The sequence below is a fragment of the Diospyros lotus genome, chromosome 9, assembly GCF_014633365.1.
Source record: "Diospyros lotus cultivar Yz01 chromosome 9, ASM1463336v1, whole genome shotgun sequence".
Classification (NCBI taxonomy): domain Eukaryota; kingdom Viridiplantae; phylum Streptophyta; class Magnoliopsida; order Ericales; family Ebenaceae; genus Diospyros; species Diospyros lotus.
Window position 1 is genome coordinate 17,798,356 of NC_068346.1, and position 26,581 is coordinate 17,824,936.

Genomic DNA, 26,581 nt, shown 5'->3' on the forward strand with positions numbered 1-26,581 from the left:
CTTCTGGAAACACGTCCTCGTATTCTTGTACCACTCGCACCTCATTGAGCTTCGGTACCTCTCTTTCTTCTAACTGAGCATAAGCTATGAATCCATGAGCTCCTCGACTCAGCAACTTCGCTGTCTTTATTGCTGAAATCATCTTTCCAATCTCGGTGTTGCCTTGCCCCTTAAATTTGACCCACCATCCCTTGGGTTTTCTTATGGTCATTATCTTCCTACGATAATCTATATTGGCATCGTACTTGGACAAGAAGTTCATCCCCAAGATTACGTCGAAGTCATGTACTTCTAATAGAATCAAATCAGCCTGGAATCGAACATTACTCAGGCTAATTTCGCATCCCCTCACCATTTCTGAAGACTTCATATTCTTACCCATAGGTGTCAAAATCACCATAAGACACCCAATAGACTCGGTTTCTACTCTCAAACTCCCAATTAAAGCATACAATATAAAAGAATGAGTAGACCCTGGATCTATCAATGCATGCACAGGAGTATCCAAAATGAAAATAGTACCTTGGACAGTTGCACGATTTGCCTTTACGTCCTCCTTAATCAAATCATATACTCGCCCCTGTCTGCTCCCTTTTCCCTCTTCAATCTTTAGCGACTACTCTTTCTTCTTTGAGTAATTCCTCGAGATGTGCCCGTGCTGATTGCAATTGTAGCAGATCACACTCACTGGAGTTGCTGTTATAGCTTTACCTTCTTGGACCATTAACTTCGAGCAATTTCTGGAAGTATACCCGGGTTATCCGCAGGTGTAACAGACAATGCTTTGGCCATCGCACCTCTTGTCCAGGTGCCTCTTCTTGCATTTAAAGCACGCCTTACCCTTTTTCATGATCTTCCCATCCCGAGGTCCAATAGTCGAGTGGGATTTCTCTAATTGTCCTCTAGTTTGAACAGTTGTGGCCTTTAGTTCTGCCACTCGCGTCATATTCTCCTCGGTCTTCATAGCTTTAAACTATATCCGCGTAAGACTCCACGTTGATCAAGCTCATCAGTTGTTGAAATTCGATTCGCAAGCCTTGTAAGAATTTTCGTCCCTTCTCCACATCATCCATCCCGTACAACAGCATATACTTGATTAACAGCAAAAATTCAGCCTCATATTGGGCCACAGACATATTTGGCCCTTGGCGTAAGTTCATAAACTCTCGAGCTCTAGCCAACTTCTAGCAAGTGGGAAAGAATTTCCCGTTAAACAGTTGCTTAAACCATTCCCATGACATCTGGGGTGCCTCCCCCAATTCTACATCTTTTACTGACCCTTGAGTTCCTGTCCGGTTAGGTATCGCTCGCTGCATAGACCTCCACCATTGGACAGCTTCCCCTTCCAGCATATAGGTCGCACACTCGACCTTGTCCTCATTCAAGATTCTCAATCTTTGTAGGATCTTCTCAGTCTGGTCCAACCAGTATTCACTGATTGCGGGGTCATCTGCCGGTTTTTCTCGAAACACTGGCGGGTTTTGTCGTAGACACCTCTCCAAAGCATCTACTCTTCTTTGCTCAGGCTGCAACTCCAAAATTCGTCCAGCCATGCCTTCTAGGATTCTCTCGATTCTATCAATTCGGCCTTCATCGAGGTCAGCTCGTGCATCTCTTTGACCTTCCACACCACCTCCTAGGTGCGGGTTGATGTTTCTTTCTTCACCATTGCCTCTCTCGCACCTATTCCTTCTTGTATTCACCATCTAGCAAGAAGACAGGGCGATCTATTAAATCATCACGACATGGTTCAATTCAAATTGAATAAGCAACAAGAGTATGCCACTAAATATTTCAAAAAAAAATCCTAACCTAATTCCCAAAACTTACGGTGGCTTTGCTCATCTAGCCACATGCGAACTTTTCCTTAGGTTTACTCTGATACCAACATAACACCCCAAATTTCTTGAGCGTGTTATAACTTAGAATTTTGGGAATATAAAAATTATTCATATCACAATCACTGCCATACATCACACAATATCCCCAAAACCCTAATTTTCACCTTCATAACTTAACAAACCCAATAATCGAATAGTTAAGATAGGTGTTAAAATTTTGAAAATGGAAGCTAGATCGAACCTGACATGGTTCACAACCATAATACTTTATTTATCATAAATAAAATCGTTCAAGACATCTACAAAATGTATTACATGGACATCATCTCTAGCAAGTGATAACTGAACATCTTAAACATATCCAGAATTACATAGGTTTGCACGTAAACAAAAATATGTTAAACATGCTATAAACAGTAAATTAAGCTTATTCTTCAGCTACCCTCTTTCCCTTAGAGTCGCTCGTCGAACCTGGAACGTTTGAATATTCCGGGGACATAGTCCAATTAGAAGATGAATCTTCTAGTGAGAAACTCCAAAAACAGTTTATATTGATGCATGATTTGGTATAAAATGTATGAGAAGACAACGAGAACTACTCCGAAGTGCCTCGTGAACACGTCAGCCTCCTTCAATGAGAGCTTTCTCAATGGTGCATGCATAGCGCCTCTCGGGAGGTCCCTAACCATGTCACTTCAGCTCGATCTCATAGAACTCATGCAAGCACCACATCCGTTGTTCCTTAGACTCACGGTCTTCCCCACGAGAGCTTTCTCGATGGCGCACGCATAGTGCCTCTCGGGGAATATCCGACTTTTACCCTCGGCCAACAACAAATAGGTACAACAGTATGGCCACACGAATTTTATAAATGCAATAGTTAAAAAGCCAACAACATATATTTTCCAGACAAATATATTTCATATATACAACATGATTTCACATAAAAGAATAACAAGAGTCTACGTATAAGAACTTCACAAAATATGTCTCATACAATAGAAGTCTCTCATAAGAGAATAAAAAATAGGATTTAGAGTATAGGAGTCTCACCTTGTTGGTTTATCTCTTCGACGGTATAATTTCACAGCAAACGACCAAGGTTTCTGCAGAAAACACATGTTTTGGTAAACCTAACCTCAAATATTTTTATATAGGGTTGAGGGGCATTAAAGTAGGGAAAAAACTGGAAAATTTGGAGAAAAATAGGCCCCTCACGCGCCTTGGAAAGGTGGGCCACGCGCCCTCACGCACAGCTATTTTTCGGCGCGTGTATCTCACGCGCTGCACAACAGTTTCAGACTGCTTCGCCTCGGTTTGGTATTTCAGCCATAACTTCCTTATTTTAACTCCGATTCGACCCCCGTTTGAACCTACGCAACCCTCTCTTCCCCCTCTACAGGATTATCAAAAAAAAGGGACTTACCTCGCTTTTTTTTTTTTTTACTAATTTTGGCGAATTCCGATGAAGGCTCGTAACTCCAGCGAGGCTCGTTCTCCCCAGCTTCTCCTTCGATTTCTTCCCGCCTTCTTACCAAACTTCCTTCTCTCTCTCTAGAGAAAGCTCCTCTTCTTAGAGTGCCTCAACTCTCAAACTTGTTTGGAATGATTTGGGAACAACCCATGGTGCCTATTTATAGATTTCTTCAACCAATCACATTATGCCACTTGTCACAATTTAAGCCATGGACTCCAAAAACTCAAAGATATATTTGAATGGCCTTTCAAATCCAAAACTATAATGAATTCAATTTTTGAAATCCAAGCTAATTCCCCAACTTCTTCCAAATGACACTTTGGCCCTTATTTCAAGTTCTCAACTTTACCACGTAAGCTCTTAATTTTATCCTTATTTCGTTTGGATAATTCTCTAATTACAATTACACCCTCAAACATCAAATTTATCAAGATATTTAAAATCTCAAAATTAATAACTCAAAATTACTCGATATGTACGATTTCTCGAAGCCCCTTACCATCATTCGGCTATTTTAGCCTACAACTTAGCTTAACCGAAAAACCATCTCTGATTTAATTTCTTTCAGCATCATAAATCTCGCCTCGAGACGCTCGTTAAAAATATACATTTGTCCTCAGGTATCTAAGCTCTAGGGCACTCCCTGCGACTGATTTGGTCACTTGTTGCCATTTCAAATATATTTTTTGATATTTTAAACTCACTTAAAATACGTGGCATCTTCACGAAAATATGGGATATTATACTGAGGGAGGTCAAAAAGATGTTTTTTTCTAAAACTTTGGGGATGAAATAAAGATTTTGGAACTCATGAGGCCTAATGGAATTGTTGGAAAGATCAAGGGCTTCAAGGAAAGGTCCAAACTGTAATTGGAAATTAGAAGATGGGTCAAAGTGTAATTTCTGAAAGTTAGGTGTGAAACCTACAAATTTTCAGCCAGCCACACTGTCACCGCTGACCAGCCATGTAACACCCCGCTTTTTCTAAGCGTGCATTAACGCAAGATTTTGGGAATAATTTTTTTTTTTTCAACATCATACACACAACATAAGTCTCTCGATATACATACCCTCATCATAATCATTTCCCGACAATCCCGATTATACCTTCTCAGCATATTAAATTTAAAAAAATAATAGACTAAGACAGGTAATATCAATCACATCAGCAAAAGCAAGATCGAAACCTCAATGATATATAATCGACAAATTCCTTTTATAGTCAAATAACCAAATCAATGTTTCACATGAAAATATCAAAATATAACATAACCTCTGAACATAGTAATCATAGACAGAGACCTATGAAAACTAAATATAGCGGCTACATCTCGATCACGTCTTTTCCTTTAGCGCCGCTGCTTTCACCTGGAACATTTGAATATTCCAGAGACATAGTCCAAATTAGATGTTGAATCATCTAAGTGAGAGTTTAAAAACATTTTCATGATATATGCAAGATCATGAAAAAAACTGACATATCCCGACACACCCCAGACCAAGAGAATCTCATACAGCGCTTAACCCATACCACGGGGAAATAACAAATCTCTCTAGAGGCAACCATACCACACTGACATATTGGCATAACACAACCCTAGCTTAAGAGGGGCAACATCAATGCATGAACTCAGGAATCACCCCATCACATTACGTTTCCACTCAAAGGCATTCTGGGTCTCATTAACACAAACCCTAGCCACCAGATGATCAACATTATCCCTGGGAATCCACATTCACCTTGGAAACCATGTTGTCACTCAAAGGAACCTGGGGTGGTGTCCACTCTCAACCCTACCACCTGAGTTGACCCAGGGTGGTGTACACTCTCAGCCTCGCCACTTTTGACTCGCAAAGGTGGTGTCCACTCTCAGCCCCTGTCATAGGTGGGCATTGATCCTTAACACGTTTCTCTAGTGCTATCACTCAAGTGCCGTAACACGGGTTGACATCTTGATATCCCACATGAATAACACAGAAGATATGCCAACGCCATAACCACAACATATATCAAAGAATTACGAACAACATTTCAATGCACATGCAAAAACATTTTGGATAAACCATCCATGTGAAATCAACCGATCACGGGTCAACCATTTGTATGCAACAAAATCGAGTATAGGGTCGTACCACCCATAATAAATCAAGAGTGATCAAAATAACAAGAATATGCACAAGAATTGGATTGAAAAACTCACCTCGAACGTATTCGAAATGCCTTGATCTACGTGCATTATCTCGATTTGCGTGCCAAATCACAACACCCGAACTTATACTCAACCTCAAACCACAACACTCCCTAAACACCATATTTAATTAAAGGAGAATCAAAATTCATTTTTCTCAATTTTTCCATAATTTTCTCTATTTTTCTCCTAATTTTCATCTCGATAATTCCAAAATAATTATCTTCTCAAACATTTTTCCAAATTTTTCAACATGATAATTCCTAAAATAAATTTAAAAAAATATAGAAGCAAAATACCAAATTTTCCCTTGGTCCACGCGCCCTCACGCGCCAAGCGAGTGTCTGCGCATGATGTGTGGCGTGTGCAGCTCACGCGCCATCTTCTTCTCCGATTTCCAGCCGCCGACAACGGCTCTAATAGTCGATTTGAGGGTACCCCCTTGAAGCTCTCAACCAGTCAATCAAGATAGCACCAACCTTCGACCGAAAGCACACCAGAAAAGCCCTCGATCAGGCAATTGCAGGCGCAACGTGGCGGTCCGCCTCATCTTTCCGGTCAAGCTCCAAAACCCACTCAAAACCACTCATTTGCTCACCAAATTTTCCAGGATTGATCCTTGATCCCTCGAGAACAAAATCCCTCTATCCTTTGCCTTCGATTCACTCCCAAACATGAGCAATTTTTTGCTCTAAAATTGGCCAAAAACCATTGCTATTTATAGGCCAAATTCGACCCCCATGTGGCCAATCACCGGCTATAGCTCCTCCCAGATGCCTCTTGGACCATCCTTGGCCATGCCCTAACAGATTTGGCTGCCATTTCTCTGAATTTTCATGCCAAGCTTGTGGCCAGATCGGCCATGCCTGTGCAGGTTTTTGAAAATTACACTTTAGCCCCCCTTAAAACTTTCTTTTGCATTTTGGCCCTTATCCTCAAGCCCCTGAATTATCCAACTATTCCACTAAGCCCCATAAGATCTAATCCCTTTATTCCACCCTCGAAGACTCAGAAAAACCATCGTTTTGACCTCTCTCAGCCAAAATTAATAAATTACACTTAGGCCTGATTATACGTAGGGTCGTATGCTGACCAAAAATCCTTTTGTTTCTTCTCAAAACCACTTAAGGGTTGTTTCTTATATTTAATATAGCCCTACTCGGGGTCTCATTGACTTCCCGGGAATCCCTTACCATCATTCGATTTCTCAACCTGAATCCTAGTTGTACCGAAAATCGTTTCAGATCCGATTTCTTTCTATGCCATAAATCTTATCTTGGGACACTCGTTACTGATGTACCATTTTCTTTAGGCATCTAAGCCCCGGGGTACTCCCTGCAATCGATTCGGCGATTATTTTTACTATCAAGTCATTTTTCGGTATTTTAAACTCATCTAAATTACATGGCAACTTCACGAAGATATGGGGTATTACAAGCCACCTGCCGATGTCGGGAGTATCGCCCAAGGGGTAAAGAAGGTGAATCGATTGGTGGTGGCCATTAGTCGAGATCGGTCGTGATAGGATGAAAATTAATGGCGGAAGTGATTAGAAAATTTAGTCGGTAAGTCATGGCATTTTTATCATGATTCAAGGCTACGAGATCCACTTAGTGGCTAGATTTGAGACCTAGGATTCTTGGTGACCAAGTCTTGGTTAGTGATTTGCCGAACGATGGTTGGGTTTCACCTATAAATAGGTCGAGGGTTTCAAGGTTTTGGGGCATCAAATCCAAGCGTTTGAGAGTGTTTTTGCGAGATTGGTTAGAGTTCCTTGTATCAAGATGAGAGATTTTGGAAAGTTTGAAGAGTTTTGGAGTGAAATCGAGTGAGATATAAGGCTTGGATGGAAATCGAAGCTTTAAATGGAAGATCAAGGGCCTTTCGATTGGGGTTTCAAGTACCAATGGCACCAACATGATCAACTTGAGGAAAAGAACAAGTTAGGAGGAAAAACCAGCAATCGCCGACGGCCAGAGCTAGAGAAGACTACTGGCGCGTGAAGTGCACTCGCTGGATACGTGAGAAGCAGGTGAGGGTGCGTAAGACATAGGTATTTTTTGAAAATATTTTTATTATTTTTAGAAAAATATTTTATGTATTATGGTGGAGAAAAATTTGGGAAAATGCTTGAAGAAGTATTTATTTTGGAATTACTGAGGAAAAAATGGAGAGAAAATAAAGTAAAATTAGAAAATATATATATTGATATTCCTTCGAATGAATATGATGTTTAGGGATCATTGAGGATCAAAATTGAGTAATAGTATGATTATTTGAGGATTGACACGAAAATCGAGGTTAGGCACGAGAATCAGGATATTCTAAGATACGTTCGAGGTGAGTGGTTTAACCCTATGCTTAATTTGTTTTCATGCAAGTGGTTTTCGACATGTGAATGGTTGGTTTCAAGTGTGTGGTTTTACTATCAAAACTTGGTCTCAAGTGAGTGATTCAACCCAAAACTTGACTTATTTTATACAAATGGTTTGACCTGTGATAGGTTGATTTCATATGGATGGTTTATCCAAAATGTTTATTTACATGTGCATTGAAATGTTGATTTATATGATGCATAAATCATGGTATGTGATAGTGGCATTGACATGTTTATGTGTTGTCCATGTGGGATGTGGGATGACAACCTGGGGTGTGACCATTAAGATAGCACTCAGGATGCGTTACAAGGATTATTGTCCACTTATGGTAGGGGCAAAGAGTGGACACCACCCTGGATGGTCCATAAGTGGCGAGGCTGAGAGTGGACACCACTCAGAATCCTTTGAGCGATATCATTGTTTTTTAGGAGAACGTTGCATTCTCAGGGTTAGTGTGATGTCATCTAGAATGCTTTTGAGTGGGAACGTAATCCCTAACATGATAGTAGGGTGATACCCCGAGTTCGTGCATTGATGTTGACCCTTCAAAGTCGGAAGTGGTAATGATGGTTCCCGTTGTGTTAGGGAGATGCGTTGATGTTGCTCTTCTTAAGCTAGGTATGTGTTATGCCAATGTGACAATGTGGTTATGTTTCCTTTAGAGAGATTTCTCTTTTCCCGTGGTATGGGTTAAGCGTTGTATGGGATTCTCTTAGACTGGGACATGTCAGGATATGTCAGTTTGTTCATGGTCTTGCATATATTCATGAAAATGTTTTTGAACCTTTACTTAGATGATTTAGCATTTAATTTGGATTATGTCCCCGGAATATTCAAACGTTCCAGATGAAAGCAGCAGCGCCAAGGAAAAAGAGGTTATCGAGATGTAGTCGTTATCTATATATTAGATCCAGTAGGTCTTTGATTATGTGCGAGATATTCAGTTGTTATGTATTTTGTTTTGAAGATATCATGTTAAACAATGGTACGGTCTCTATGTTATGAATAAAGAAATTACAATTATGTATCATTTGAGATTTCGATCTTGCTTCCGCATATGTGATGATATTACCGTCTTAGCTTATTGATTATTAAGTTTGATATGCTAAGAAGATAGAATATGATTGTTGGGGAATGATTTATGTTAAGTGTATGTTAGAAAAAAATATTCCTGAAATCTCGGGTTAATGCCACGCTTGGGAAAAACGGGGTGTTACACTAAGCCTTTGGAATAATTTCGATTCCCCAGTATGATCCGATGCCATGTCACGAGACCAATCTAGATCCCTTGTTGTAGTCCGGTGCTAAGCCCTTTGGGTTAACCTAGACTCCTTGTGAGGATCTGCTGCTAAGTCTCCTGACAAACTTGGATGTCTGGTTATAATTTGGCACAAAGCCCTTAGGCAAACCTAGATTCTCTGAGGTGACCAACCTTCGGGGTAAGAGACAACTTATTTACGTGCCACCTTGCAGTAATCTGGTGCCAAGCCTATAAACTAACCAGGATTCCCCGTCATGATCCAGTGCCATGTCACGAGACTAACCTATATCCCTTGTCATAGTCTGGTGCCAAGCCCCTTAGGCTATCCTAGACTCCTTGCGAGGATCCAACGCTAAGTCTCCTAACAAACCTAGATCCCTAGTTAAAATCTAAAGCCAAGCCCCTAGGCAAACCCAGATTCTCTAAGGTGGCCAAATCTAAGAAAAACTTGTTTACGCACCCCTCATATTCTAGTGGACATAGGCAAACTATAAGTCGATCCATGTAAAATATCTTGTGCAATATGACTATTTGTGAATTCTTATGTAGGTATCACGACTATTTAGAAGGGCTGCGCTATAAGTTACCCTGGCAGTTTACAAATGGGCTATACCACTAATTCACCCCTGATGGGAGAGTCACCCAGTAGCAATCTAGTGCTACGTCTATGGACTAACCTGAACTCTATGTTGTGTTCCGATGCTATGCCATGAGACTAATGTGGATCCCTTGTTGAAGTCCAATGCTAAGCCTATGGGCTAACCTTAACTCCTTGGTAGATCTAGAGCCAAGTCTCTAGGCGAACTTGGGCACTTAGTAGAAATCCAATGCAAAGCCCCTAGAAAAACCTAGATTCTCTTATGTGAGCAAACTTGGGAAGATAGAGCAAAGAGTGAGGCCTTGATATGGCAAGCTACCTTTAAACCAATTGGCTAACCTGAATTCCCTGTTGTAATCTAGCGCCATGCCTGTAGACTAACCTAGATCCCTTGCCTGAGTTTAGTGCTAAGCCTTCAGGCTAACCTTGACTCTTGGGTAGATCTGATGCAAAGCCAACTCAATGGAAACCTAATTGCTAGAAAACCTGTTAACTAAACACAGATTCACTGTTAAGATCCGGTGCCACTTAGACACCCAGTTGAAATCTGGCACGAAGCTAACCCAGTAGAGGCCAGATTATCAAAAAACCCCATAGCTCACATTACAAGTCCTCATCATGGGTTGTGCTTGGATCCCACTATCTTCTACTAAGATGAAGACTGGATATACCCTCAAATAGTTGGTCCTTATATATCTGGAAGATACTACGCAGCGGTAACATATCCACAACAAGATATTAAGCACTACAAAAAAAAATTGATTTTTTGCGGGGATTTTTTAAATCGCCGCAAAACATGGCATTTTGCAGCGGTTTGTAAACTGCTGCAAAATACGTTTTTAGCGACGGTTTTTTTAACATTTTGCGGTAGCTTTCAAAAAATCGTCGCTAAATTTAGAAAATAATTAAATAAATAAAAAATTAAATTAAATTTAGTGACAATTTTTGAGAAACTGCTGCTAAATTAAAAAATAATTAAAATTGAAATACATTTGCAGCAGTTTTGAAAAACTGTCGCAAAATTGACTAAATATTGAATTTAGTGGCGATTTTTGAGAAACAACCACTAAATTAATAAATAATTAAATTATTTAAAATTAAAATTAAATTAACATTTGTGGCTGTTTTAAAAACCGCCACAAAATTCAATAAAAAATTTAATTTAGCGGCGATTTTTCAAAACTACCGCTAAATTCAAAAATAATTAAATAATTTAAAATTAAAATTAAATTAATATTTGCGACAGTTTCTCAAAATTGCTACAAAATTCATTAAAAATTGAATTTAGTCAGAAACTGCCGCTAAATTCAAAAATAATTAAATAATTTAAAATTAAAATTAAATTAACATTTGCGACAGTTTTGCAAAACCGTCGCAAAATTCATGAAAAATTTGAATTTTACTTAAAAAATAATTAAAAATTAAATTAATAAAAATAAATATAAAATCTTAAAAAGAAATTTAAAATTTAATTTAAATTAATTGCAAAATTAATTAAAAATTTTAATTTAAAAAAATAAAAATAAATTTAACAAAATTTTAATATATAAAATTTTAATAATTTTAAAAAATATATAAAATATTTTTTATTTTTTAATCAATTAATTAATTTAATTTAATTCAATTAATTTATTTTTATTTTATTCCTTTATTATTTTAAAAAAATTAATTAATTAATATTTTTTAATTTATATTAACAAATATAAACTATAATTCTGGAAAATAATGGTTGTATTGGTATATAGTTTATATACGCGGTTATATAATAAAAGGGCTTGGTAGATCAGACGGTTTTGCACGCGCAAGCGCATAGGAGAGGTCACGAGTTCGAAATTAGGGAAAGGAATGATGAAAATTTAATTTCTAGCATCGCCACGTGGCTGGGCAGGTCCAAGTGGCTAGGTATGCACATGTCTGGGCGCGTGCGGGTTGGCCATGGGAGAAATTAAATTTTTTATTTTCTTTTAATTTTTGCGGCGATTCTAAGAACCATCGCTAAAATTAAAAATTTTAATTTTCTTTTAATTTTTGCGGCAGTTCTAAACACCGCCGTTAAAATTAAAAATTTTAATTTTTTTAAATTTTTACAGCGATTTTTGAACCGCTGTTAAATATTTTAAAAACCGCCGCTAAATCACTAATTTTGCTGTAGTTTAAAATCCGCTGCAAAAAATATGATTTGCAGCGGTTATTCCAGCAGTTGGTCAAAACCGCCACTAAATGTTCTACGACAGCTGATTTAGCAGCGATTTTCAAAACCGTCGCTAAATTACTTAGCAGCAAAAAAAAAAAAAAAACCACTGCTAAATGCTAGTTTTTTTGTAGGGAATATCCGATGTCTTTCTTAGAGCGCTCACCCAATACTCTTGAAACAGATAGGATCTGCTTGACTCTAGGGGGCTAAGCCATGCTCTAACCCTACGCTAAACTCCGCCTAGCCTATGGCCTTACCCGCGACCTGATGTGAGTAACTTTACCTTGGAACCACTCCATGATTAGAATAGAGGCGTACCTAGACTAAGCATTTGTTTATCATAATACTTTGGCTCTAAGGATCCCTCATGTTTAAAACCCATTGAGCTGGTTAGGTTAGAGATGGCCACACCATGATCCGCTATGATAGCCTGGTGAAAGGCTAAGGGATAGTATGGATAGCATTGGTGATTTTCCACAATTAGTCATCACTATCCTAGCATCCCAACTAGTGGTGTCCGATTCGAGGTACACAAAGGGCTCTTCTTTACTTGCTATATCATTCACTTTAGCATGTATACGTCAAACTATATTGGCCTGCTTGAGTTGAGAATTCCAGCCACTAACTCCATGATTGAGAAACCAGATGCTAGCTAATAGAGCAAGAAAAAATCTTTAGCTAGTGAATGGCAGATTACTCTCGCAAAGGATAAGGTACTGTACCAACCAATCTAGTCTTTCCATATTTAATCTCTTGACTAACATGGTTGGAAGATCTAAGGGAACGTGCGAGAACATTATCAGGTACCATTACTTGTCGTAATTGTTTTACACCTGGTACATGCATCCCTACTTATTTACTAATACATAACGTGAGACACAAATTAGTAGCGTATGTTGCAAGAAAATCAAAAACATTACAGACACAAGAAAAACTGTATTACTCCTTTTGTTTCTTTAAAACAATTACATCTGAGAATAGAAACTACATACAAAATATTTGATGAAAATCATAAGAACAAGGTCCAATGTAACATTCCACATCGAGCGATAGGAAAGACTGAATCAACTTACCCTGATGGGCCTACTCGAACTTCTCAGGGGTCACCTATCATTGAGCTACCCTAGCTCAAGCACGCTTAATCCAAAAGTTCTTTATCCACATTCAGTCCAAAAAGTATTCAGCTGGTGTTGTTTCCTTCCTTACTATCCTCGATATATATACTAGCTTCTCTAGAGTCCCTTCTTAGACCTGACTTTGGGCTCTCAAGGTATTACACTGAATATATTGACAGTCGAGGTGAGGCACCTGGCTATTATAGAAGCCAAACCCATAGCTCCGATTAGAGTGCCCATGTGGCCTTCCTCTAACTCTCTTGAATTACCATCTTCTACCTCCTAGACTACCCCTATGATACCCAAAGAGATACTATTCTCTCGAGCACATACCAAGTCTGCGACCTAGGGAGGTAGATAATATCATTCCTCATCCTCAAGTAGGTACTCGTTAGAAATCCCAAAGGCTAAAGTCATATAGATGCTAATCCAAAACATTGAGGGAAGTTACCTTGGACAAATACATCATCTCAGGATAAGTCTCACCGAGACACTTCGATCTCAAGAAAACCTAGCTTAAATAAAGCCCAAACCTAATGAAACCACTTGTGTAGACTTCTTCACACCCTAAAAACATTCCCTAGAAAATCTGTTGCCCATAACAGCCCTTGAGCACTCAACTCTCTATGTTTATGCCCTTGCTCGCACCCAATCTTATCGGAGTCCTGATATTTCTGGCTCTTTAACCACTTGGTTATTTTCCTAGTGCTACATCACAAATAAAGCTTATATTTCCTCAAGATCCTTTTATCATGCCTTAAGAGGCACGCTAGTGTCCTTCCCTGAATGGATCATTCATTGTTTTTGACACCTTAAGTTGTGTTTTCAAATATTTCACTGTCAACTCGAAGCATTAAGCACTACTCTCGTGCAACTGCCCATCCTAACTTTAGTGAAGGATCTCATTTTTGAGTCAGTGCAAAGCCATAAATCCTAGAAAAAAATTGGGTTGTCTATCAAAGCCAAGTGGACAAGCAAGAATGGCATGCTCTTCTCTTCAACTTAAAAGTCAAAGTAAAGAGTAGGGAGCTATTGTTGTGCTATGGAATTTGTCAAGTGTCCATCTAGGGATATTTTTAATAAATAAATATAAGTAGGCATGCTTTTAATGAGTAAAACCAAGTGGGCATAATTTTTCCAATAATAGTTCTGAATAAATAATGGTTAATGAATATTATTAATAATGATAGCAAATTGGTGCAAGGGTAAATTTGTACAACGGAAAAGTGGCAAGACATATACTATAAATGACATTTAAGTAAACAGTAGAGAAAAGGGAGGGAACAACGAACAATAAAGGAAAACGAAAATGAAGCAGCAGTGTTTCGTTTCAGAAGTAGCAAGCTTCTTTCTAAATCCCTGTAAATTATTCCCAGAATGCACCTTCTTCTCGAATTCTCATTCTCTCTGAACTCACATTCTTTTCAAAGAGACTTTCTTCCTAGAAGCTACTTTCTTCCCGGACAACTTCTTCTCGGAATAATGGCAGTGCTCTCCCCAGATATGGCTGGTTTTCTTCCCTGAATGAGGCTAATTTTCTTCCCGAAATAAGGATGATTTCTGCCCAAAATATTGTTGATTTTCTCCCAGGAACATTTCTGAATTCTTCTCGGAATGTTGCTAGATTTCTTCCCGAATTTTATTTTCTTTCGGAATGCTAAAAGTTCATCCCGAATGCTGTATTTTCTTTCAGGAATGCTGGAAGTTCTTTCTAAAATGATGGGCATTCTTCCCAAATGCTATATTTTCTTTCTGGAATGTTGGAAGCTCTCCCATAATGCTAGAAGTTTTTCCTCAAAGTTGGATTGTGTCCCTAAAATGTTGAAACTTCTCTCTGGAACACTGAAACTTCTTCCCAAAAGACTCTTCTCCTCCTTCCCGAGAGAGCTCCATTTTCTTTCACTACAACAAAAACAGGTATTAACGACCAAAAATTAGCGACGACATTAGTTTTGGTCATTAATGTAGTACTATTAACGACTAAATATAAATCCTGTCGTTATAAGATAACTTTTAACGACAGGTAAAATAAGTCATCGTTAATATACCATTTTCTCGTTGTTAATGACTAAATTTTTTAATTCGAACCATAAAATAATAAAAAAAACTATTAAAATTTAATTAACACTTATATAAGTAATTCTTAATATAATTATATTTTTTATAAATGCACAAATATAATTATTAAACTATAATAATTGAGCATTAGTTATTTATTGATAATATAATATATTAAAAAAACATAAACATATTAAAAAGAATACATGAATATATTAAAAAGAACATATAACATATTATTTTTAATTAAATTATTAAATATTAAAAAAACAAATAAATTGAAGAGCCGGGAATCCCCCGCCTCTTTCCTGGCCAAAATCCCCCCTTCCCCAAAAATCCCCAAGTGCCCAATCCTCCCCCAAATCCCTAAGTCCTCATCTCTGGCTCTTAGCTCGCCCTCACCTCTCGCCCTCGCTCTTGTGTCTCACTCGTTGCCTCGCCCTCACCTCTCACCCTAGCTCGCTGCTCGTTCTTTAGCTAATGTGGCATTTATTTTGGATTATATTGCCCACACATATTAATAAATATTATGCATGTGTGGGTAATTATTTATAAATGTACTCACATATAATTATAAATATTATATATGTGTGGGTATCTATAATTTTATACTTAAATTATAAAACTAATTTATTTAATTTTATTTTATTTACAAATACAAATAATAAACCTAAAACTAAATCTCTACACTAAAATATAATATATTATGAATAATATATTATATTTTATTCATAATATAATATTACAAAATTATAAACATATTAAAAAGAATATAATATATTAAACTAATTTATTATAATTATTAGATTTATAATATAATTACATTTTAAATAAATATTAGTTTGATGTAATAATTTAAATAATTTTATTATCATATTTTAGATTATTATCATAAATTATTATTTAAATTATTTAATAATTATCGTAATTTAAATTATTTTATCAGTTATCATAATTATAAATTATTTTATTTTTATATAATAACAAAAAATTAAAAAAAAAACCAAAAATAATGGCGGGAGATGCCCCGCCTCTTTCTTTCCAGCAAACCCTAAAGCCCCCAAATCCCCAAACCCTAACTTACTCAGTTGGAAAAATCGAGCAAGCGAGCGAGAGAGAGAGAGAGAGAGAGACATTTACATCGACTTTTGAGCATGGCTTCTCTGGCAGTCAGCATCTATTTTTCTTCTTCTGCTGTGTTTTTCTGTGCTGGTGTATTTTTCTATTTTGCTGTGTTTTTTTTGTTTCGTTTTGTTGTTCTGTTCTTCTGTGTTTTTTTGTATTTTTCTATTCTGCTAGCAACATCTTTTCTATTTTTATTGATTTGTTGTGTTAATTTCTTGCGATTTTTATCATGCATCAATTTACTGCCTAATGTCATCCATTAACTAATTGTCACTATGCAATTATTTCATTTTCTATAATGCTGATACTACTTCCAGACTTTCATGCATCTTGCTCATAATAAACTAATGTCTAAGTAAAAGAGGAAACATATATTGTATACTTTGGCTGAACCATTGGGGGAGAGGGGAGTTGGAGGAGCGGGTTGATCTCTACGGACCCAGAGTAAAAAAGGAAACATCCAATTATTGCAAGAGCTTACCTCGTAATTATTCTTTTGAGGTGAAAAAACACTTAACTATATATCATAGGATAGTTCGGTTGGTTTCTATAATCTTTCCTTGTATTCTTTTGTTAATATGTATTACATCCTTTTAGTCTTTTTGCAATTCTATATCATGTTGACTAATATTAACTGTCGTGGCTATGAGCTCTCTGTTTTAACATTTATTAACAAACTGTTTTCCTGCAAGGTTGATGTTTCCAACATAATCAATTATTCTCTCGCATATTGGCCAAAGGTACCATTTTATAAGTTTTCTAGGGCATGAAAATATATGGAAGTTTCTTGTATTGCAGTGAATTTCTTTTACAAAACATTAGTGTCTGAACTACAGGTCACTAACAATCACACACAAATTGTATGTCTGCATTGTTGCTTGATTGTATCCTTATCCTCAACTTTAAATCCATAGCTGCATTGTTGCTTGATTGTATAAGCTCTCCTAAAGGAAAACATGCCATTTGTTAAACAGGTCATGTCATGCAGATTAGCATCCGCCATTTTTATATTTGTAATGCTGCCAATCCTTTGCAGTAGCATAAATTGACAAAGAAGCAGTTATTCAACCATAGATATTCAAGGGTTCTGTTCATTATGCATGGGCAAGTGTTCCCACATACCCTAGGTACTCGATGCATTCCCTCAATTGCATGCATTCCCTCAATTGTTACAATGTTGATGTTTTCTTTCTATAATTTTTATGATGGAAGATTTTAGTTTTAAATGTTTCTCACTAAATTCCATGTGTTATTTTTATCTAAAAATGGCTAGTGGAGCGATTGGATTTCTAATATGCTCAATGTGGATTTTATTCATCCTATCAATCCTATTAAAAAAGTAGAGGAAAGGCTGAAGTTTAGAAGAGAGCTGAGGTTTTACAACTCTGAGGTAGTTACACTCCCTCCCTCCCTTCCTTGGGACATAATCTATTTTTTTCTTAGTAATAATTTCTTGATAATGGTAACTTTATTTCTATTTTTGTCTTTTATTATTACAGTTACTGACTTATAAAAAGAAGGATATTAGTAATTGACTTTTACAGCTAGATTTACGCTTGACTTGAATTTTAGTACAATAGAATTTGTTTAAGTTGAGATAAAAGAAAAGGATATGTGATCAAATTGTTACAGTTGATTGCACATGAATTTTATTACTACAAGTATTTCTTAATTTCGCAACTACTAAAATTCTAACATGCTTTTGATGACCAAGAGATAATTATAGATAAGTTTTCATATTCAAGTACTTATATGGTTTATTTCTTTTCTAGATAATTGTATGTTCTCAATTATTTGCTTCAAACATTTTATGTTCACGCTGGAATAATAAATTTTTTACTGTACAATACAACAAACCTCCATGAACAACACTTGACCTTTTTGATGAAGTGAGGAATTTGAGCTATTGTTTGCACAAGTTGCTAGGCTTCTCTTGGATCCTCTTTTCTCTGGTAGCCATTTAAACAAATACCAATTGAAGTAATTAACTTATGCTGTAATAGAACGTGTTGAACTGAAATTACTGCCCTTTATTAAGTATGACTCTCTTACAAACTAGTACACATAGCTGGTAGTTGGCCAAATGCTTAATTGAGTCAACAACTGTCATTATTATTAGAATTTTCTCTATCACTTTGTTACTAGAACATTATATGTGTGCAGCACTAGAAAGAAATATGTGAAAAACCAATGTTCTAACTAAATATTGCAGAACCAATCTCACGTAAGGCATGCCTTTTAAATTCAATAATAATGGCTTTGTTTATTACATTTTAGGAAGCATTTGCTGTTGTGAGAGAGGCTTCAAAGAGGGTTCTTGGCATTTGACCATTTGATGTGCAATTGATAGGTAAATTTTTATTAAATTATATATTTTCTTCTTTTGACACGTTAATTATTTTGTTGAGTTGTGTTATATTTCGTTGGAATTGTCTTCTTCCCTAAACCTAGAGAATGCTTTTGGACTTGCTCACTTGTGTTTTAACATTTGCCAAAAGACAAGGAAAAAGATGCCAGTAGCAATTTTAAGTAATAAAACATAGCATGTTTTGAATCTATAATTGTTGGATACCCTTGACTGAAATTATTTTCCCCAATGTTGGCAATGAATATTTCTTTATTTCATATTTAACTTTGAATGCCCCTGAACCTACTATTAATTTTTAATTATACCTGTAACGCCCCGCTCCCACTTACGGGTGTTACTCGTGAACAATTACCCGAACTGTTCACCTGCCCGGTCTGAGATGAAGGGTGGACTATGTTTCAAGAAGAAACGCCCTAGGTGGGAACTAGGCTTCGTCTGGCCCTTCGCTTACCCAGGATCCATAAACACCCTAGGACCTCGCGAGTTTCTTATGAACGAAGAAATAACCCGCTACACCGCCCAAGGGCTTCAAGATACTTCTTAACACCAGGCTAGACTAAGGGGAAAACTCATACTCAGAAAAATTTTCTAATTTTTCCAACATTTCATCGCTCGGGGACTCCTTCGGGGATTTTATAATTTCTTCTATAGCCCAAAATCTCCCAAAATTGGACCCTATTATTTCCCCTTTTATTCCCCTAATTTTTGAATTTTTCCCCTTTTTTTTTTCCACGCGCGGGCCCCACAGCCGGCTGGGCCCTCCCTGGGCTCGGCCGCGGGCTGCCTGGGGCGGCCGCGCGGGCTGGTCCAGCAGCAGCCGCGCGGGCTGGCCGCGCGGGCTACCCGCGCTGCTAGCCGTGTGCAACCCGTGCGCGCCTGCGCGCCCCCTGCTGCCTGCCCGACCTCCTGCTCCCCAAAAATTTCCAGCACCCCTTTATTTTTGAAATTCCAACTTTCCAACACCCCAAAAATGCCTAAATCCTCCAGATTTTCCTTTCCATATATACACATCAAAATATACCCTTTGGGCTTAAAGAAACCCTTACACAAGGCATATACAATTTAAGTAAAAATTACACCATTTGGAAAAAAATATTCAAATGTCTTCATGCTCAAGGCTCTGTCTCTTGCCAAACCCTTCCATAGCATGCTTCAATACCTACAAGAGGTCAAATAAACCTCATGAGCTCCAAGAGCTCAATAAGGGTGCAATGACATAAAGTATGGAAATTAACAATATAGATGCCAATGCCATATGCAAGTGCCTAGGGTTCCAATACCTCAACCCTCAAGGTTAAAGGCTTCAACATATCCACCCCAACACACAATTTCATGGCCATGAGTCTCATACACACAAGCATATGCAAAGCAAGCACAAAAATGTTAAAATACATACAAAAGTCTTGCTAGCCCCCATCCACTTGGGGCTTTCCCCTTACCTCAATACTCCATGGATCTTCAAGTTTCCAACAACTTCAAGCCTCCAAAATCACTTCCCTTAATTTCCTCAAACTCCTTCCTTGAAGCTTGAACCCATTCTAGCTTCATTCCCACTCTTCTCCTTGAAAGAACCTTGAACAAGAATAAATCCCATGGATTTAGAAGAAATAAAATTAGGAAAAAGGAAGGAAACCTAGCCTTCAATGGCTAGCAAATAATACCTTCCTTACCTTTGGGGCTCTTGGACTTGAAGAAATCCTCCTAGCCTCAAATCCCCTTTGCTTCCACAATCTACAAGCTTCAAGACTTTCTTTGCCTTCAATCCCTTGCTCTTCATTCCTCTTTATTTCCTTCAAATGGCCAAAGGGAAGACTTCCTTTCTTTTCTTCTTCAAGACTCTTCAAATGGAAAAAGTTGAGCTTGAAGGTCCACTTCCCCTTTTATAAAACTTCTATTTCTCTTTTCTTTTTTGATTTATCTTCCTTGCCTTGATATTCCAATTGCAAGACTTGATCGTAGCCTCTATTTCTCCTTTACTTTTTGAGAATAAATCTTGACCATTGGAAGAAGCACAATCCATAGCCCTTAGTCTTCTTTAATCTCAACCCTTGATGCATTTTGGAAGACTAAATCCCCACCATCCAAATTAACACAATCCATGTGTTTCTCAAGAATGAAATCCTAGCCATGGACTTCTTTGGAGATCCAATCTCCACCATCCATTTCATTCTTCTATTGGATCCTTACATCCCATTTGGCAATCCATGCCAACATAAAGCCTTAAATCTCTACCATTGGATAAATTCCAATTTCAAGACTAATTTTCCACCATTGGATCAAGCCTCCAAATCCCATAAAATATCCCATTTCTCATTTATTTAATTGGGACTAATTTCACCACATTAAATATGAAAGACAACTTAGAGAGACATAATGCTTTCCTTTCCCATTTATTTTAATCTCCCATTTTCCCCCATTAATGCTTGACCATTTTCTTTTCATTTGCAATTTCTTTTTTTTTTTGCAACATGATCATTACACTCACATGGGCTAAATGGCTCATCATTTCCATTCTTTTTGATTTATTTAAATCCCTTAATTTTGCTTGAATAAGACCATGCCAAGTGTCACTCTAAGACACAAACTTGGCTTCCAAGTCTTTCATGTCACCTACCCATTAATTATAAACATAATTTACCAATTTAGGGAAAATCAATTATTTTCTCTCATAATTGAATATTCTCTATTTTCCCCTTTTTCCATAATTTAATTTCTTTATGAAATTTACTCCAAAATTACTAAAATTCCCTTCGTGAATTTTTAATCCCATTTATCTCCGCATAATGAAAAATGGGAACTAATTCACTTCCATACTTAATTCCACCTTGGAATTATCTCCAATGTACCAAATTACCCTTTATTGGACTTCACTATCCAAATTATCAAAATGCCCCTCTCATAGGGCACCCTCAATCTCAAGGATCCGACACCTTCTCAAGGGCATTTTTGGAATTTTCTCATTTTCTTTCTCATTCTTTTAACACCTGTAACACCGGGTGTTACAATACCCTACCATGCATTTAACGTAATTTCATTTTCAAGGTTACACACATGGTTTGCATGGTTATTTTAGCAGATTCTAGAATGGTTATGTTTGTGGTCATATTCTCATACTTCAATTAAAGCTCAGCACCAATTATATATACATGAATACTCGTAGTGTTTTTATCCCATATTCTCGTGCTCTGTAATTTAATCTATCTCTAGTACTATCAATTTTTGTTGTATCTAGTATGATGGATAAGAATTGGATGCGATTGGATGATAGACTTTCTGACCAGTATGTTAATGGAGTTGATAATTATTTGTGATACCAACATTGTTCGAGGTATGTATCCTGTGAGTGATAGGATTTATTCACTCCCTCCGGGTGGTGGGTGATCACCCCTTTTTTTAAATTTTGAATGTTTAGTACTATATGCATCCTGTGAGTGATAGGATTTAATCACTCCCTCTGGGTGGTGGGTGATCACCCCTTTTTTTAAATTTTGAATGCTTAGTACTATATGCATCTTGTGAGTGATAGGATTTAATCACTCCCTCCGGGTGGTGGGTGATCACCCATTATTTTTTTTATTATTAATGTTTAGTGTTATATGTATCTGTGAGTGATAAGATTTAATCACTCCCTCCAGGTGGTGGGTGATCACCTATTTTTAAAATTTTTTAATGCTTAATACTATATGTATCCTGTGAGTGATAAGATTTAATATGTAACGACTCGTCTAGTGAGCCTTAGATGTTAATTATATTTTTATATAGTGTGTTGTATGTGGGCTTGTTAGATGCCAAAAGTAAGTTATGGGTGAATAAGAGGGTATGTCTTTAACAAACAACTCATGGTCCATTCTTTTCTAAAATTTTTCATAAGATTCCTTTAAAGATTTTGTTGTAAGTTTTTTTTCCATGCCTATAAACATCATATATAAATAATTCTATTTTTAGAAATTAAATTAGTTTTTAGAAATCTTTATTTTCTTTTTTAAACTAAGAGAAATTTAGAATTGCCATGAATGTAAAAAATGGATGGTTGCAGACAATGGAAGGTCGTTTAGAATTGTAGCACCAAATAGAGCTAGTTTTGTTGAATTTGTGATAGAGATACACAACAGTCACAGCGGTTAGAAAAATGGAACAAATTCACCAAAACTTCTAGAATAAAATTTTACCAATTTCACAAAATCTTCCTAATTTGTAAGAATTTTCAAGAAAGCTAAATATGTAAATAACTGTCCAAATTGATCAAAACTAGTGACACAAAAGACACAATTTTTACTCTCTAGGTAAGTCAAGATATGGGAATAAAGGCTCTTATACCTATCAACACAAAGCTAGGAGATCTTAATGATGTTTTTTGAAGAATTGTGAATGTAATAGAGCAACCATCACTTGTGCATTCCTGAAAATGAAGCTAGAAGAAGCCGTAAGCAATTCCATTAACACTTATTTATATAAGACAATAACTATACTGTGTATTTGATATTTATATACAATGTCAGCTTATGCTTGTAGAACGCATATTTTGCATATCACATGGGCATACGTGTTGAATACATTTATAGCATCTATTTTGGAATGTCCATGCTTAATGGCTATTGGATGCTTCCTCTGCTTTCTTACAAAGGCTATTGTATAGATGCTAGGGAACCTAACATATGAGCAGATTTTGAGTCTTCGTAGAGAGAATTAATGTATCAATCATGATTCATACATATATATATCTATATAAACCTAAAAAGCCTTTAAAATTTTAATATAGGATCTGATTTAGTGATTTCTAATGCTATAAAAAAAAAAGAATTTTGAAATATAAGATTTGAATCCTTCCAATATGGATTCATGGATTACTGGAAGGAGATTTTATGTTTGAAAGTTGTTGCACGAAGAGAAAGTGGCTTTTTGATTTGTGAGATTAGCCATGAATGCAAAAAATGATATACTTGCCATCTTTCAAATATTTTATGTTGGGTCATAGGACTAATGATCTTATAGAAGATATGGTCATGGATAAAGATAATTCACAAATTAGAATTCATATAGGTGGCCCCATTCCATAGAACTAAGGCTTTGTGTTTTTGTTAATTTACATCTCAATCTACTCTATATTTAAGGGTTTCTATGTTTTGGTACATTTTAGTGATTGTATGTTATGTAGTTTGTGATGGAGACGTTTTGAGCTTTATTAATTCTACTTCTAACATTTTATAAAGAAAACATGAACATTTCTTTGACTCTAATTTCATGTTTTTTTTTTTTTTTTAGATTAATGAAACAACAAGACTCTAAAGGAAGCAACTGCTGTCTTGGAGTACATGAACAGTTTTATGACTATATAGTGTTTTGTTGTACATTAGTTTTGAATAGTATATACAATTGACAAAGTGTTATTTTTAGTTGAACATATTTTTTGGTGTAATTTGTTAGCAATTAACACTTATATATATACTTTTGGTGTGTAAATGCTAATGGATAATGATTACTTTGGTGTTATTTGAATGACATGTTTAATTTTATGAGTTTTATTCCAATTTGATATGGAAAATGATATATAGGTTTGATGGTTTATATCAAAACATGATGTTTTTGTCATTGATGACTAGTAATTGTTTTCATACTATTAAAAAAATAATAATAAAAAAAATATTTTTTTAACAATAAGAATCATACTATCGCTAATTGTTCACATTATTAACGAGAGAAAATATTATCGTTATTAGTTTGTGTTTTGATAACTAAAAAGTTATTTTTAACGACAGGAATCATACGGTCGCTAATTGTTTAGAGTATTAACGACGGGAAATATTGCCGTTATTGACTTATAATTTAGTAGTTAATAATTATTTTTAACGACGAGAATCATATTGTCGCTAATACAATTAACGACGGGTTTATCATTCCCGTCGTTAAAGAGTGTCACAAATCTAACCATACTTGGCTTCCAATTTAATTTCCTAATATCCATACACTTAATCAAGAATTAAATTCTCTAAAAATCAATTCTCCAATATAAATAATTTCTCCAAAAATAATTTATCTTTTTATGGGACGGAACTCCAAATTACCGTTTTGCCCCTCCTAAGGCATCATATATATTATGTGCCTTCTCTTTGGTTCACGGGAAATTTTGAAAATTTCCATATACCATTTTCCCTTAATCGGTAATTTTATCATGACTTATCAAGGGTATTACACACGTGTCCAGCATTGATATTTTTTGGGGAAAAAAAAGGGAATTTTCTTCCACGATCTCCCCTACCCTTTGGCCTATAAATAGGCTATGACCTTGAGTGAATGAGGGGATTTTTTTTTTTTGGGGGGGGGGGGGAATTTGAGGAAAGTTTGGAAGAATTTTGGGAGAAATTAAGGGACATTTTGTCTGTATAAGTTTGGGGTATGGCGTAAGCAACCTTGATTCGTAGTAGAGGTTAAAAAAGAATATCTAAGGCAAGTTCTCTTCTTAGTTTTTGCAAGTTCTTCTTCCTCTTTGTCAATTAAGAAGCAATGTCTCAGTTTTTATTAATATGCAAGTTCAGTTTCTCCCTCTTCTCAAGTTCATGTTTTTAAATTGCAAGTTCCTATTACTATTTTGCAAGTTCTTCTCCTATTTTACAAGTTTAGTTCCTTTTTTCTCAAGTTATGTTTTAAATTACAAGTTCTATTTTCTAACTCTTGTCATTGCAAGATCCTACCACTTAATTTCTAAATTCCATGATATTTTCCTATTTTACAAGTTATTTCCCCTTTGTCAGTAAATTATTTCATGATTTACATTTATATCTATTGAATCTCAAATAGGGTTTGTATCACCCTATCTTTCCTTGGGAATGATGTTTTACTATGGACATGCAAGGGTTTGATGTTGTCTTGCATGAATGTTGTCCTATTTTGTATCTTGCTTCGTTAATTGCATATCAGTTATATATGAGAAGCTATTATGAATATGCATGTTATTCCATGATTTACATTTATACTTATTAAATCTCAAATAGGGTTTGTATCACCCTATCTTTCCTTGGGAATGATGTTTTATTTTGGACATGTAAGAGTTTGATCTTGTCTTGCATGAATGTTGCCCCATTGAGCATATTGTTTCGTTAATTGCATGCCAATTATAAATGAGAAGTTATTACAAATATGCATGTTATGAGGATGCATGAAGCATGTGCATGAAAATGGTTTTTAAATAAGTGTGTAAAGGCCTCATGATGCGCGCAGTGGACAAGTCCGCAAGATATATCCGCAAAGAAAATATCGAGCTCAAAGTTGGACTTCAATCCCAAGTTTATGTTATGGACTTTGGCCCCAAGTTTATGTTATGGATTTCGGTCCCAAGGTTTCAGACTTCGATCCCATGTTTATAGTTCTAAAAAACACTGCATATGAGCATGGATGCATGTATCATCATTTTATCATGTGAAAGTGCCTTAAATGGCATTCATGTCTCTTTTGCTTCTTAATACCCATGACTCTTATGCTCGCTTTCTTTCAGTTATATTTGCTGGGCCTTGTGACTTATGTTTGCTTGCATCATTCTAGGTAAAGGGTAAGGCAAAAGTAGAGGGCGAATCAGGTGAATCAGGATTCATGGGGTAGCAGTGTGTACAGAGTCGTCTCAATCAAAGGTCCTTGGTAGGTGTTTTGTGGTGTGTAATATTAAGTTACGCTTGTTTATATTTTAGGTTGTACCCCTGAGAAGATATGGTAGGTTGTAAACCCTAATAAGGTGTGTAATATTGAGTTACATTATGGGTATGTGGACTCGAATGTATTTGTCTATGAGCAATAATGTATGAGTGTGGCTTCCGTTGTCAATATCAAGGAGAAAGTGTAATGTTTTAATGGGTTTTAGCATTTATGTCATCTTGTTGTGGGTTCCTGGCTAGGGGCGCCTACAAATAGCCTTGAGAAAAAATGTGTCAATTTAAAGCATGAGATAAAATATAAGCACTTGTAAGTTAGAACACTTAGACATTTATA

At 36.3% G+C, this 26,581-nt stretch overlaps 1 long non-coding RNA gene across 2 annotated transcripts; it reads left to right on the top strand.

The window, feature by feature from the left end:
* The first annotated feature begins 16,212 nt into the window (after positions 1-16,212).
* LOC127809343 (uncharacterized) lies at positions 16,213-24,045 on the top strand. Of its 2 annotated transcripts, none has more exons than XR_008025106.1 (5): positions 16,213-16,976; positions 17,211-17,363; positions 17,510-17,626; positions 18,514-18,586; positions 23,867-24,045. It is a non-coding gene; the product is annotated as an uncharacterized LOC127809343 (long non-coding RNA). The 2 variants fall into 2 exon arrangements; XR_008025105.1 differs by lacking the exon at positions 23,867-24,045 and adding an exon at positions 21,837-22,016.
* Positions 24,046-26,581: the final 2,536 nt, after the last annotated feature.